Genomic DNA, 14,574 nt, shown 5'->3' with positions numbered 1-14,574 from the left:
GTTCGGGGTTTGATTTAGCTTTCGCCTACAAATTGAAGGTTTGTTTTGGACTTTTTCCTTTTTTCTTTCAAGACACGTTTATTAGTCAATGTTTAGGGGAATATAAGACCTCTTCCAATACATCGGTGCTTAAATGAGATGCTAAATGTATTAAATAGTTTAGCAACTATAAAGTTAGTCATAGTGGATAGTAACTTAGACTAATAACATGCATATGTTACTAGTCTATGTACTAGCATCATAGTGGGTAGCACTAACATAAGTATTGTGTCATGCAAGCCTTCATTTATTATGTTGTAGACTCATTTTACATTGGGGTATGTTATGTTATGGTAACATAAGTACCTCTCTCCTCATTAACTCCATGCCAAATCAGCATGTCTTGGGGTGCGTTATGTTACTGCCTAAGTTACTCCCACTATGGCTAGCGTAAGACTACGCACAATGGAAATAACATAGATAGTAACATTACACGTACCTAGATAAAATAGATGATGTAGCAAGCAATAAATGAAAAAAATAGGCATGTGGTAACATAGCTAGTTACTAGTAGCATGAGTAACATCACATATATCAAGGCAAGATGAGTCTATAGGCTAATAAATGAAGTGTTGTATGTTATCACACATATGTTACTTCCCACTAGAGGTAGTAACATAGACTAGTAACATAGGCATGTTACTAGTCTAAGTTATTCCCCGTTGTGGCTAGTCTAATCCTCAATACATAGGTGCTTAACTTGTTGTAGCTAAGCTTCATTCATTTAATGACTCTTTCCTGCATTGATGAGCTTGCTTCATTTAAATTCGCGCGCTTGGCATTGGTTCTTCCTAGGGTTACCAAGCCCATGCATGTCTCTCCTCTTAATTGTCTTCCACATAAGATTTCTCGCCTATATGGCAGGCTTAGCACTTGTACAGGGTGGAGCATTGGGAGGGGCCTAAAGGTGATTTGGAGGCTCACCCAATCAGATATAATGCCCCACTCTAGTGATGTAGCCTTCCTAGCTAATCTTTACAAACACATTGTTCATGACTAAACATGCAGGCTGCAAAGAGAGCAGCTCTAGCTTGTGTTTTCTTCCGAATCACACAGTAAGGATCCATGTTAGTTGATGCTTGAAGCTCCTTTATGACCCTCAGACACAGTCAGATGCCAAACTGATCTTCTTCACATGCAAGTCCTCAGTCAAAGTAATGGCCTCCCTGTATTCATGCGCTTCAAGTGTTATTAGGACCATCACGCCATTGATTACCGCAACTGATGCTCCCAGAAACCGGCCTCCTTCGTCACGACAGACAGCCGACACCGGCCCCCCTAGCAAGGAGCTTGGCCACCACACCATCTACTTCACCCATCCCGCCTCCGATTTGATCCATACTACTTCCGGCCAAGAGCGCGGGCATCCCACTTCGCATGTAGCTGTCTGGGTGGACAATGGGCTCTGAATTTCTTTCTCATGTGTGGAGCAACGGCGAGCCCACCAAATCGCCCATAGGGTAACTAGGGCCTCCACAAACTTGCTGGACTCAAGGGTTCTGCTTAGTTCAAACTGCCAGAGCTTTGCATTAGTAGTCTCATCGTTGAAGAGTGGTATTGAGACATCATCATCCCTCGAGGACCAAATGCTCTTGGTGAAAAGGATCGAGATGGACCTAGAGGGGGGGTGAATAGGTACAATTACAAATTTTAATTATTACTAAGCAATTTTAGGCAATAATACGGAATATGAGAGTGAGCCTAACAATTGCAAGAGTAGTACTAAGTGCTAAGCAAGTACACGAGTATGAAAAGAAGCAAGCACAATATGATATAAGTAAGTGCTAAGAGATAAGTAACCACAAGTAGGGAGTTATGGTTAGGAATAACCGCAACTCCGAGAGACGAGGATGTATGCCGATGTTCACTTCCTTGGAGGGAAGCTACGTCACCGTTAGAGAGGTGGATGTTACCACGAAGGCACACCAACGCCACGAAGGCTCACTGTCGGTGTCAAAACCGGTGGATCTCGGGTAGGGGGTCCCGAACTGTGCGTCTAGGCGGATGGTAACAGGAGACAAGGGACACGATGTTTTTACCCAGGTTCGGGCCCTCTCGACGGAGGTAAAACCCTACTCCTGCTTGATTGATATTGATGATATGGGTAGTACAAGAGTAGATCTACCATGAGATCAGAGAGGCTAAACCCTAGAAGCTAGCCTATGGTATGATTGTTGTTCGTCCTACGGACTAAAACCCTCCGGTTTATATAGGCACCGAAGAGGGTTAGGGTTACACAGAGTCGGTTACAATGGTAGGAGATCTACATATCCGTATCACCAAGCTTGCCTTCCACACCAAGGAAAGTCCCATCCAGACACGGGACGAAGTCTTCAATCTTGTATCTTCATAGTCCAGGAGTCCGGCCGAAGATGATAGTTCGGCTATCCGGACACCCTCTAGTCCGGGACTCCCTAAGTAGCCCCTGAACCAGGCTTCAATGACGACGAGTCCGGCGCGCATATTGTCTTCAACATTGCAAGGCGGGTTCCTCCTCTGAATACTTCATAGAAGATTTTGAACACAAGGATAGTGTCCGGCTCTGCAAAAATAAGTTCCACATACCACCGTAGAGAGAATAATATTTACACAAATTTAATCTGTTGACGTATTTCGTGGCATGACATCACACCACGGCCAAGCCTTTATTCGAATTGTTTTTACTGTCCCACCTCAACGCGTTTAGTGAGGCGGTTTCCTTGGCACGTCTTGTCAAAGCAGAGATCGTGTCCCCTTATTTTGGGATTCTCATCAATACGGGCGTGGGTAACCCAACCGTGCCCGTTGGCATGTCTCCTCTATCGAAGGCGAGTCCCGAACGGTCACGGGGGAGGCTCTTGGTATTCAACCTCTTTATAAAGAGACCAAGGCTCCACTCCCTTCTTTCAATCTCAATCGAATCCGCCCCTCGCCTCGAGTTCCAACACCCAAAGCTCCAGATTCAGGCGCTTCGGACCTTCGATGATGTCCGGCTCCGACCTGCAAGGCCGGTGGATGCCTTCCTTCATTACGGAAGAAGACGTGCTAAAGCTTAGAGATGCCAGGTATTTAACCGGTGAAATTTCGCATAGGCTGCCTGCCCAAGGGCAGGTTATTCCCACTCCCAAGCCTGGTGAAAGCGTGGTGTTCGCATCTCACTTCCTTCGGGGGCTAAGCTTCCCGACGGACCCCTTCGTGAGGGGGCTCATGTTTTACTATGGGTTGGAATTTCACGACTTGGATCCGGAGTCCATCCTCCACATCTCATCGTTCATCGTCGTGTGTGAAGCCTTCCTCTGCATTACCCCTCACTTCGGATTGTGGCTCAAGACCTTCAAAGTGGAGCCGAAGATGATCAAGGGGCAACAGGCAGAGTGCGGAGGGGCTGTTATAAGCAAGAATGCTGATGCTCCGTGGCCCGAGGGCTCTTTTCAAGAGGAGCTCAGTTTATGGCAACAAGAGTGGTTTTATATCACAGCTCCCAGGGCACCAAATGGGTGGCGCCACCTGCCTTTCGCTCGGGTCCTCCACCGCGGCTGGCGTCATGGGTCAATAAAGGGTTTGACTGGGGGCCGTCCAAGGACGTGCCCTTGCTGCAGGGCCACATTCGAGACCTCCTAGAGAGAGAGATCACTTTGGTCATAGTAGCGCAGGTCATGCTGATTCGTCGCATCGTGCCCTACAGATGTCGCCCCTCCGCCTGTGGGAATTTAACCCGGAGGGACCACGAGCTCTCCAACATTTCATGGGCGCGACGCCCGTGGAGATGTACAAGCTTTTCTTCGGATCACAAGAGATGTGTCCGGACTTGACCGAGGACGCAGGTCTGAGCTGCAATCGCCCAGATACTCAAGTAAGTAGCCCTGTACCCGGACATGCTATCCTATATTTATCACAAACTTGCCCTTTTAAAAGAGTTGTCCCTTGAACAAGAGTGGATAGCGAAAGCAAAGTTAATCAGGTGTCCGGCCCCCCTCCCTGAGACCATGCCGGATCCCATGTTAACCAGGATGCTGGAGGTTGCGCCTTCGGGAGAAGGTGAAGGGGGGAACAAGGAAGCTACCGCCTCCGCGAAGGAGGCTGCCAGGAAAGGAGGGATCGAGAATCCTGCCATCCAAGGGAAGAAGAGGACCATCTCTGAAGACCCGGAGATCATGGTCTCAAAGCGAGGGAAGAAATCTTCATCAGAGGGTCCGGCGCCGAGTGATGTCTTGGCCGCATTATGCCCCCAAGGGGATCTGCCCTCCACCGAGCCGTAAGTAAAAATGGGAGTTTTTATTAAAATAAAGGATATCCCTACCCTATTTCTGATAACCGAAATTTTACCTTGTAGTTCGGATCTCAGCCCTTCTCAGCAGAGCTCATCTTCAAGGGATCTTCATCCGGAGATGATAGAGAGCGAAACGCCTCCCCCTGCCGTACCGTCTTACAAGGCAGGCGACCCTGAGGTGTCGTCACGGAGGGTTTCTCCGAGTCCGGCGGGGCCGGAAGGTAGTCGTATGTCCCCTCAAAGCCCTCCGCGTCCGGCCTTCAAAAAAGGCCATCGGACGAGTCCGACACCATATGGTGTACGGTCGAAGGAGCTGAAGGATCTGCTCGGGCGAGCGTTTATCTCACAAGATCACCATGCGTTAATGAGTACGGTGATTGAAAGGATTTCATCCGCTAAGAGCGGATTGCATGAAGCCGTCAGAAGTTTGCTGACAGGTTTTGAGGTACGCAAAATTATGTACCTTCTGACAGTTCCGCATATAAAATGCGTCCTGTGTAGATAGTAGCCCCTGAGGCTCGGTGTGTTGTCAAAAATGACGGCGCGCCGAGCATCATAATCCCAGGTATAATTTGTCGCCCTTCCTATGCAGGTGGCGAAAGGTCCGGTGGCTGGCCGGACTGATGATTTTGCCAAACTAAAGCGGCAACTTGATGTGGCGGATGTCAACATCGCGCTTGTCAATAGGCGACTTGATGAGTCACAAGGTATGCAATTTCCCTGCAGACACCTGGTAAGGGAGCTTGATGCCTGTGCCTTACAACCAGTATGCTTGACGCAGATGGTGCCGCTTCCATGGAGAACCTACGGGCAGAGCTCGCCCAAGCCAAGGAGCAGGCCAGAAAGAGTGACGCGGCTGCCTTAAAGGCGGCCAAAGAGCTAAAAGCCGAACAGGCTGCTCACTGCCGAAGCAAGAAGGAGATGGCTGAGATGGCCGTGGAGTTAAAGAATGCTACCGACCGCTGCAAGCTTCTTGAAAAGGAAGATCGGGCAGTACGAGAGGACCTGAAGAAGGCCACTGCCGAGGCCAAGGATGCTCGCTCTGCGATGAGAGCTATGAAGGAGGAGCTGCGTCAGGCCGGAGATATCGCGGCTGGAAAGCCCTTTCTGCTGTGGAGGAAATTCCTCGACCCTAATTATGCTCAGTTGGACCGGCTATGGAGTGCGGAAGATGCTTATCTGGACTTGGCGACAAGTGCGGCGGATGCGGCCGAACACTTCCGAGATCAAGAGGATCACGAAACGGGAAAGGTTTTTTGGTCGCAGTTCCATGGTCCAGAGCGCCCACTTCCATTAACCGATCGCTTGGCCGAATGGGCGGAGCTAATTAGGTTATTCGGACTTGCCATGAAGGATGTCGTGAGTCTTTTGTGGCCGAAGAGGCCTGAGCCGAAGAGTTATTTTGGCTTGGTGAAGCAGCTCCTTGGTGTGGTGCCGCATATCAATGCAATGAGGAGGTCGGCATGCATAGAGGGTGCTCGAATGGCTCTTGCCCGTGTCAAGACACATTGGGCGGAGATGAAGGCCACCAATGTTGCAACCCAAGATTCGGACGGAAGCCGAGTACCTGTCGAGCACTATTTTCAGGAACTTCTGTTGGGCGCTCGTTTAATAGAGACGCGGTGCTCGAAGGATATTATGTTCGAATAACATGTATTATTGTGAAACAATGTTTCGATGAAATATAAAAGCTTTTTATACTTGTGCTTTCAAGAATTAAAATACCTCTTGTGCGGCCGTTAATGTATATGTGTATATAACCTGAAAGATGGCAGTCTTCGGCTTCAGCCCCCACGCATATAATGCGGGGGTGTTTGCAAAAGGCGCATTTTCACACTTGATCCAACGTCTTGGTCCTATAAAGGAGGTGGTAGCGTAGCAAACTAGGCAACCGGACTATAATGCTTTATCACTTTCACTTAGCCATAGGAGTTTGACAATGGGGCTACTATATAGCCCCTAGGGGCACCGCGCTCACCCGAATTCGGGGCGCGTATGTGCCTGACCGGGAAACGGCCCTTCGTCAATGCAGAGGAATCCTATAGATTCCGGCGGGTCATCGAGTGGTTGACCAGTCTCACGCTATATCATGACAGTCAGTTTTCGGCTTTCTCTACTGAGGTGCTCGCCTGGCCGACCGGGGCACAATCGCAGTAGTTCTCCTGGTGCCGCGTTAGCTGATAGAGCGGAACGTAAGGCAGCAAAACACAGGAGCGGGGCAAACCCAACATTTGACCAAAGACATGATTCGGAGCTGATGCATATAAGGCCTAACTCGAGACGCCGAACACTCCCTAAGGTATTCGGTCTTTATAAAAATGGGTCAAACAGCGCCCTTGGTAATAAGCCCCTGGTGTCTAGGTACGCGCAAAATTCTGACGTGGCCTATGCCAAAACGCCAGCCTCCTCCTCGGTTATAGCAAGAAACCACGGGATGTGTATCAACAAGAGACAGTAAAAAAGGTTTACGCAGGGTCTTAATCTGAAAAGAATCCTTGCAACGGGTCCCTACTGCACCTCTGCGCCTGTGTCTCCGTTGTGCCGTATCCTGGACGGGTGTCGCACGGTGTTCATCTGTAAAAGAGAGGAACTTAGTTGAAAAAGATTGTGCGAAAATGTACGTTATATTAAATAAACAAAGTATGTTTCAAAAAATGAATAAAATTGAGCTTTATTGTCTCTTGTTGTATATGCGCGGAGCCCCTTGTGCGGGGGTGTGCGGCTGGTAAGCCTCCGTATGTTTACGCCGGGCTCGTCTAACCGTGTCCGGGGTCTGAACGACCTGTTTAGGTGCTTGGATTAGTGTGTGGATGTCGAGGCAGTCACACAATCTTCCGCACTCGAGGAACACTCGATATTTCCCTTTAAGGAGATGATGCCTCGTGGACCGGGCATTTTAAGTGTGAGGGATGCATAATGCGGTATTGCGTTAATGCAGGCGAAAGCTTCGCACCCCAGTAGTGCTTTATAGCTACTCGTAAATGGGGCGAGGTGGAAGGTTAACTTTTTGCGGCGGAAGTTGTCGGGTGAGCCGAACACAACTTCTAGCAATAGAGAGCCCATATAATGGGCATATCGGCCTGGCATTACCCCTTGAAAGGAAGTGTTGCTATGGCGAATTTTGGTTGGGTCTATCCCCATTTTGCGGATTGTGTCCTGATATAGCAGGTTTAGATCACTGCCGCCGTCCATTAGGACTTGTGTAAATTGGAGTCCGTCAATTATCGGATCTAATATCAAGGCAGTCCATCCTGCATTCCGGATACTTTTAGAGTAATCTTGATGGTCGAAGGTGATTGGTTTTGACAACCAGTGGCGGGACTCCTCTGGGATAGGCTGTATGGCGCGTGTCTCTATGGGCGCCATTCTGTTTTTCCCTTTTGTCGCGTAAAGTGAGTTTACTGTTTTGACTTCTTGTAGGAAATTCTTTTGTTTTCCGGTGCTCTGCTTGTGGGGTTCGTCATCGTCCTCGCTTGGTGTGTCGAGCCCCTTGTGTTCGGCATTGAGTTTGCCGGACTGCTTGAAGACCCAACAATCTCTGTGGGTATGATTTGCAGGCTTCCCGGGGGTACTGTGGATTTGGCATACCTTGTCCAAGATTTTGTTTACTGTGAGCTTTTGAATCCGGCATTGACTGTCGTGCTCTTCGGGCTATTGCCCTTGGTCCGGCGCTGGTCCTTGCTGCCTCGCGGTTTCTTGTTTCCATCCCTAACTTCGGATGTACTTGGGTCGCTGGTACTGCATATTGCCAGCCAGCTATCCTCTCCCGCGCAAAAGCGGGTCATGAGGCTTGTTAATGCGGCCATTGTTCTTGGCTTTTCTTGGCCGAGGTGTCTGGCGAGCCATTCGTCTCGGACGTTGTGTTTGAAAGCTGCTAAGGCTTCGGCGTCTGGACAGTCGACTATTTGGTTCTTTTTAGTAAGGAATCTGTTCCGGAATTTTCGGGCTGACTCTCTGGGTTGTTGAGTTATGTGACTTAAATCGTCTGCATCCGGAGGTCGGACATAGGTCCCTTGAAAATTTGCCCGAAAAGCATCCTCGAGCTCTTCCCAACTTCCAATGGTGTTTTCTGGGAGGCTTTTGAGCCAATACCAGGCTGGCCCTTTGAGCTTGAGGGGTAAGTATTTTATGGCGTGGAGGTCATCTCCTCTAGCCATGTGTATGTGGAGGATGTAATCCTCAATCCAAACTCCAGGGTCTTTTGTTCTGTCGTGTGCCTCTATGTTTACGAGCTTGAATCCCGCTAGAAATTCATGATCCAGAACCTCATCGATGAAACATAGGGGATGTGCGGCACCCCTATATTTAGGTGTACCGTAATATTCGGATACTTGACGTGTTGCATTGCTTACTAGAGCTTGCTTTCTTGGCCCGTAGATGGATCTAACTGGGCCATCTTTTTGATGCGAATCCGTGTGCGGATCGCGTGCCGGCTTGTGTGCGGCGCCGTTTGCCGTTCTATGTTTGCCATGGGGTCATCTATCCGACCGGGTGGTATCCTTGTTCTTTGATTGTGGTGGCTCTACGGCCTCCTCGTCAAATTCTGGCAATAGTTTTCGCTTCGGGTAGCTCTTTGTTTGGCGACTGTCGCCGTATTTGTCTGCGGTGTTGAGTACTTTGCTCCTTCTGATTCTGAGTGCATCTTCCGCTGTTTTGAGCTTCCGCTTCTGCTTCTTCAGGCTACGTGCAGTGGCGACGAGCCTTTTATGGAGGTTCTTCTGCTCCTGTAACTTGTCCGGCGTGAGATCGTCCGGACTGTTATCTTCACCGGGGACGGGTTGTTTATCCGGATTGTCCTGTTCGGACGGTTGCTCAATAGCATGTCCGTCGTCCATCGGTTCACCCTGCTCTATGGCTGGGTCTGTATGGCTGCTGCCTTTGTCGAGGCGGCATTTTGAGCGGCGCTTATGTCGCTGTTTTGACTGCTTTTCGAGGGAATGATCCCTCTTGGCGTCCCGTTGTTCCTCGTCTTCGCTTCCTTTAGGTGTGTCCACCATGTATACATCATGAGATGAGGTGGCTGTCCAGTGCCCTATAGGTGCTGGTTCATGTTTGTCTTCTACATCGTCGTCCATACCGTCGATGTCTTCGGAATCGAAGTCGAGCATGTCGTTTAAACTTTCGATAGTGGCTACGAAGTGGGTGGTGGGTGGGCTTTGAATTTCTTCGTCGTCCGCATCCCAACCTTCCTGACCATAGTCCGGCCAGGACTCTCCTGATAGAGAGAGAGACTCTAGTGAATTTAGGATGTCGCCGAAGGGCGAGTGCTGAAAGATGTCCGCAGCAGTGAACTCCATGATCGGCGCCCAATCGGATTCGATTGGCAGGGGCGCGGAAGGTTCGGAGTCCGGAGAGGAGTCCGACACCTTGGAGTCGCGAGCTACGCAAAGGACAGGGTTGGTGTTCGGCTCAATCGTCGTAGGGATAGCAGCCCCCGAGGCGGTGTCCAGCCACCCATCCTCGATCAGTGCAGTCGGCTCCGAGCTAAGGGTCGGAGCGGACACTTGTGCGGCCTCTAGGGCACTATCCGGCAGCATAGCTAGATCATGCCCATCGTGACAGTGCGGCGCGCTTGGTTGTGGCTCGAACCCGTCGAAGATCAAGTCTCCGCGGACGTCAGCCGTATAGTTCAAACTTCCAAATCTGACCTGATGGCCAGGGGCGTAGCTTTCAATCTGCTCCAGATGGCCAACCGAATTGGCCCGCAGTGCAAAGCCGCCGAATACGAAGATCTGTCCGGGGAGAAAAGTCTCACCCTGGACCGCATCGTTGTTGATGATCGGAGGAGCCATCGGGCCTAAAGATGACGACACAGAGGAACTCTCAATGAAAGCACCAATGTCGGTGTCAAAACCGGCGGATCTCGGGTAGGGGGTCCCGAACTGTGCGTCTAGGTGGATTGTAACCGGAGACAAGGTACACGATGTTTTTACCCAGGTTCGGGCCCTCTCGATGGAGGTAAAACCCTAATCGTGCTTGATTGATATTGATGATATGGGTAGTACAAGAGTAGATCTACCACGAGATCAGAGAGGCTAAACCCTAGAAGCTAGCGTATGGTATGATTGTTGTTCGTCCTACGGACTAAAACCCTCCGGTTTATATAGGCACCAAAGAGGGTTAGGGTTACACAGAGTCAGTTACAATGGTAGGAGATCTACATATCCGTATCGCCAAGCTTGCCTTCCACGCCAAGGAAAGTCCCATCCGGACACGGGACGAAGTCTTCAGTCTTGTATCTTCATAGTCCAGGAGTCCGACCGAAGATGATAGTTCGGCTATCCGGACAGCCCCTAGTCCGGGACTCCCTCACTCACCCTATTCTCCCTTTGAGACAATTGTTGGGGAACGTAGTAATTTTAAAAAATTTCCTACGTGCACGCAAGATCATGGTGATGCATAGCAACGAGAGGGGAGAGTGTTGTCCACGTACCCTCGTAGACCGAAAGCGGAAGCGTTAGAACAACGTGGTTGATGTAGTCGTATGTCTTCACGGTCCGACCGATCAAGCACCGAAACTACGACACCTCTGAGTTCTAGCACACGTTCAGCTCGATGACGATCCCCGTACTCTGATCCAGTAGAATGTTGGGGAAGAGTTCCGTCAGCACGACGGCGTGGTGACGATCTTGATGTTCTACCGTCGCAGGGCTTCGCCTAAGCACCGCTACAATATTATCGAAGAGGACTATGGTGGATGGGGCACCGCACACGGCTAAGAGATCAAGAGATCAATTGTTGTGTCTATGGGGTGCCCCCCTCCTCCGTATATAAAGGGGGGAGGAGAAGAGGGCCGGCCTAGGGGAGGAGGCGCGCCCAAGGGGGGCAATCCTACTCCAAGTAGGATTCCTCCCTCTTTCCTAGTCCAAGTAGGAGAGGGGAAGGAAGGGAAGGAGAAGGAGAAGGAAGGAGAGGGAGGAAAAGGAGGAAAGGGGGGCCGGACCCCTAGTCCAATTCGGTTTGGGCTAGGGGGGCCGCGCGCCCTGCCTCCTCTCTTCCACCACTTGGCCCATGAGGCCCATTGCTTCTTCCTCGTATTCCCGTAACTCCCCGGTACCCCCGAAAATACCCGAATCACTCAGAACCTTTCCGATGTCCGAATATAGTCGTCCAATATATCGATCTTTACGTCTTGACCATTTCGAGACTCCTCGTCATGTCCCCGATCTCATCCGGGTTCCAAACTCCTTCGGTACATCAAAACTCATAAACTCATAATATAACTGTCATCAAAACCTTAAGCGTGCGGACCCTACGGGTTCGAGAACTATGTAGACATGACCGAGACACGTTTCCGGTCAATAGCCAATAGCGGAACCTGGATGCTCATATTGGCTCCTACATATTCTACGAAGATCTTTATCGGTCAAACCGCATAACAACATACGTTGTTCCCTTTGTCATCGGTATGTTACTTGCCTGAGATTCGATCGTCGGTATCTCAATACCTAGCTCAATCTCGTTACCGGCAAGTCTCTTTACTCGTTCCATAATGCATCATCCCGCAACTAACTCATTAGTCACATTGCTTGCAAGGCTTATAGTGATGTGCATTACCGAGAGGGCCCAGAGATACCTCTCCGACAATCGGAGTGACAAATCCTAATCTCGAAATACGCCAACCCAACATGTACCTTCGGAGACACCTGTAGAGCTCCTTTATAATCACCCAATTACGTTGTGACGTTTGGTAGCACACAAAGTGTTACTCCGGTAAACGGGAGTTGCATAATCTCATAGTTGTAGGAACATGTATAAGTTATGAAGAAAGCAATAGCAACATACTAAATGATCAAGTGCTAAGCTAACAGAATGGGTCAAGTCAACCACATCATTCTCCTAATGATGTGATCCCGTTAATCAAATGACAACTCATGTCTATGGTTAGGAAACTTAACCATCTTTGATTAACGAGCTTGTCAAGTAGGGGCATACTAGTGACACTATGTTTGTCTATGTATTCACACATGTATTATGTTTCCGGTTAATACAATTCTAGCATGAATAATAAACATTTATCATGAAATAAGGAAATAAATAATAAGTTTATTATTGCCTCTAGGGCATATTTCCTTCAGTCTCCCACTTGCACTAGAGTCAATAATCTAGTTCACATCACCATGTGATTTAACATCAATATTCACATCTGTTTGTGATTAATACTCATAGTTCACATCGTCATGTGATCAACACCCTAAGGGTTACTAGAGTCAATAATCTAGTTCACATCGTTATGTGATTAACAACCAAAGAGTACTAAGGTATGATCATGTTTTGCTCGTGAGAGAATCTTAGTCAACGGGTCTGTCACATTCAGAGCCGTATGTATTTTACAAATATTCTATGCCTACAATGCTCTGCACGGAGCTACTCTAGCTAATTGCTCCCACTTTCAATATGTATCCAGATTGAGACTTAGAGTCATCTGGATCGGTGTAAAAGCTTGCACCGATGTAACACTTTACGACGGGCTCTTTTATCACCTGCATAATCGAGAAATATTTCCTTAGTCCTTACTAAGGATATTCTTGACCAATGTCTAGTGATCTACTCCTAGATCACTATTGTACTCCCTTGCCAATTACAGAGCAAGGTATACAATAGGTCTGGTACATAGCATAGCATACTTTGTAGAACCTATGACTGAGGCATAGGGAATGACTTTCATTATCTTTTCTACTTTCTGCCGTGATCGGGATTTGAGTCTTACTCAATTTCACACCTTTGCAACACAGGCAAGAACTCTTTCTTTGACTGTTCCATTTTGAACTACTTCAAAGGAACAACTACTACCAGCTAACTGGTACAGGAGGCGGAAAATGAGCGAGAGCGAGACCCCCCTCCTCCCCCGCGCCCGTCAACCCACCAGCCCCTCCCGGCGCGTGCCATTCCGGGCTCGCCGGCCACCATCAGCTCCCTTTCTCTGCGCCCGTTCCAGCTGCCACCGCCGCCTTCCCGCCTGCCGGAAAATTTCTTCCCGGTCGTCCTTCCCCTGTCTGCTACTTCGTCGCCTGTGCCCGATCTAGATCGGTCGACCGGCTCAGATCCGCCCTCCCCGGCCTCGCGTGAGCGGATCCGCGCTGCTATGCTTGCTGGCGAGGTTCTGGAGACGCCGCCTACCCTTCAAGGCGGGGGCGTGCGCGTCGCCTCCGTCATCATCGCGTCCGACGTGGCTCTGCTGCGCATTAATGAAGAAGCTGCCATCAATGCGCGCCTCTGCTCGGGCGGCGATGGGACGCTGATGTCCCTCCAGGCCGGGTCTTCCGCTACCAACGCCCGGTTCCCGTCCTCAGCGACAGCCTCCTCTGCCCCCTCCCCCTCCAGCTCCTCGCAGGCGTCTTCAAATCCCCCTCCATTTAGTGGGAAAGTGTTTTCATTGTTTCTCCCCACTGCATAGAGCCAAAGATTGCAAGGAAGAGGTGAGGTGCAACAGTTGTTTCAGACCCGCCACCGTGCAAAAGGCTGTCCTGGCAGGGGGCGACCGACTCAACAGCAAGCTCGGGCGACCACTCCAGCTCCTCGTCCGGCCGCTCCGCCGGCAACCGGCCACCGCGGCCTCCCTTCATCACCGACTGCTCTGGCGCCCCTTGTTCGGTCTTTCCGCAACGCCCTCGTCATGCCTAGGCTGGGTGACCCACACTCCAGGCCGGCCATGGGGCGCGTTGTGGCGCCAGCCACGCTGGAGATGGACGTGCAAGCCGACGCACTCACCACCAACTGCGTCCTCATCTCCTTGGGAGGAGATCGCCGCCCGGCTTCGTGTTAGTCCGTTGCCGACGCTCTGCACAAGGAGTTCAACATCCCTCTGTCCATGCTCACCGTCGTCAGGCACTTCCCGGAGGACTACCTCGCAATGTTCACTCATCCTCACCACCGCGACGACGTCGTCAACCGCGGGAACTTCCGGCGCGACCGCCTCGAGCTCCACCCCAAGCCCTGGATCATGGAGACCCATGCCGAGCATGAATACATGAAGCACCACGTGCAGCTGAGCCTGGAGGGAGTACCACTGCACGCCTGGAACGCCGACATGATCAGCCATGTCATCGGAGTCGACTTCGAGCTGGACTATGTGCTGCTCCGCTCCACGCGCCAAGAGGACGCCAGGACTCTGGGCATCTGGGCTTGGGCGACAAACCCGAGCGCCATCCCGCGCGTCATGCACCTCACGCTGCCGGCGAGGCATGGCCCGCAGCGTGTGCCAGCTCGGGGGCGGTGCCGGCTTCGCTACCGCGTCATCGTCCACTTGGGTCTCCACGAAGACTTCTCCAACGTGCGCGACGACG

The sequence above is a fragment of the Triticum aestivum genome, chromosome 3B, assembly GCF_018294505.1.
Source record: "Triticum aestivum cultivar Chinese Spring chromosome 3B, IWGSC CS RefSeq v2.1, whole genome shotgun sequence".
Classification (NCBI taxonomy): domain Eukaryota; kingdom Viridiplantae; phylum Streptophyta; class Magnoliopsida; order Poales; family Poaceae; genus Triticum; species Triticum aestivum.
This window is presented reverse-complemented; position numbering follows the sequence as displayed.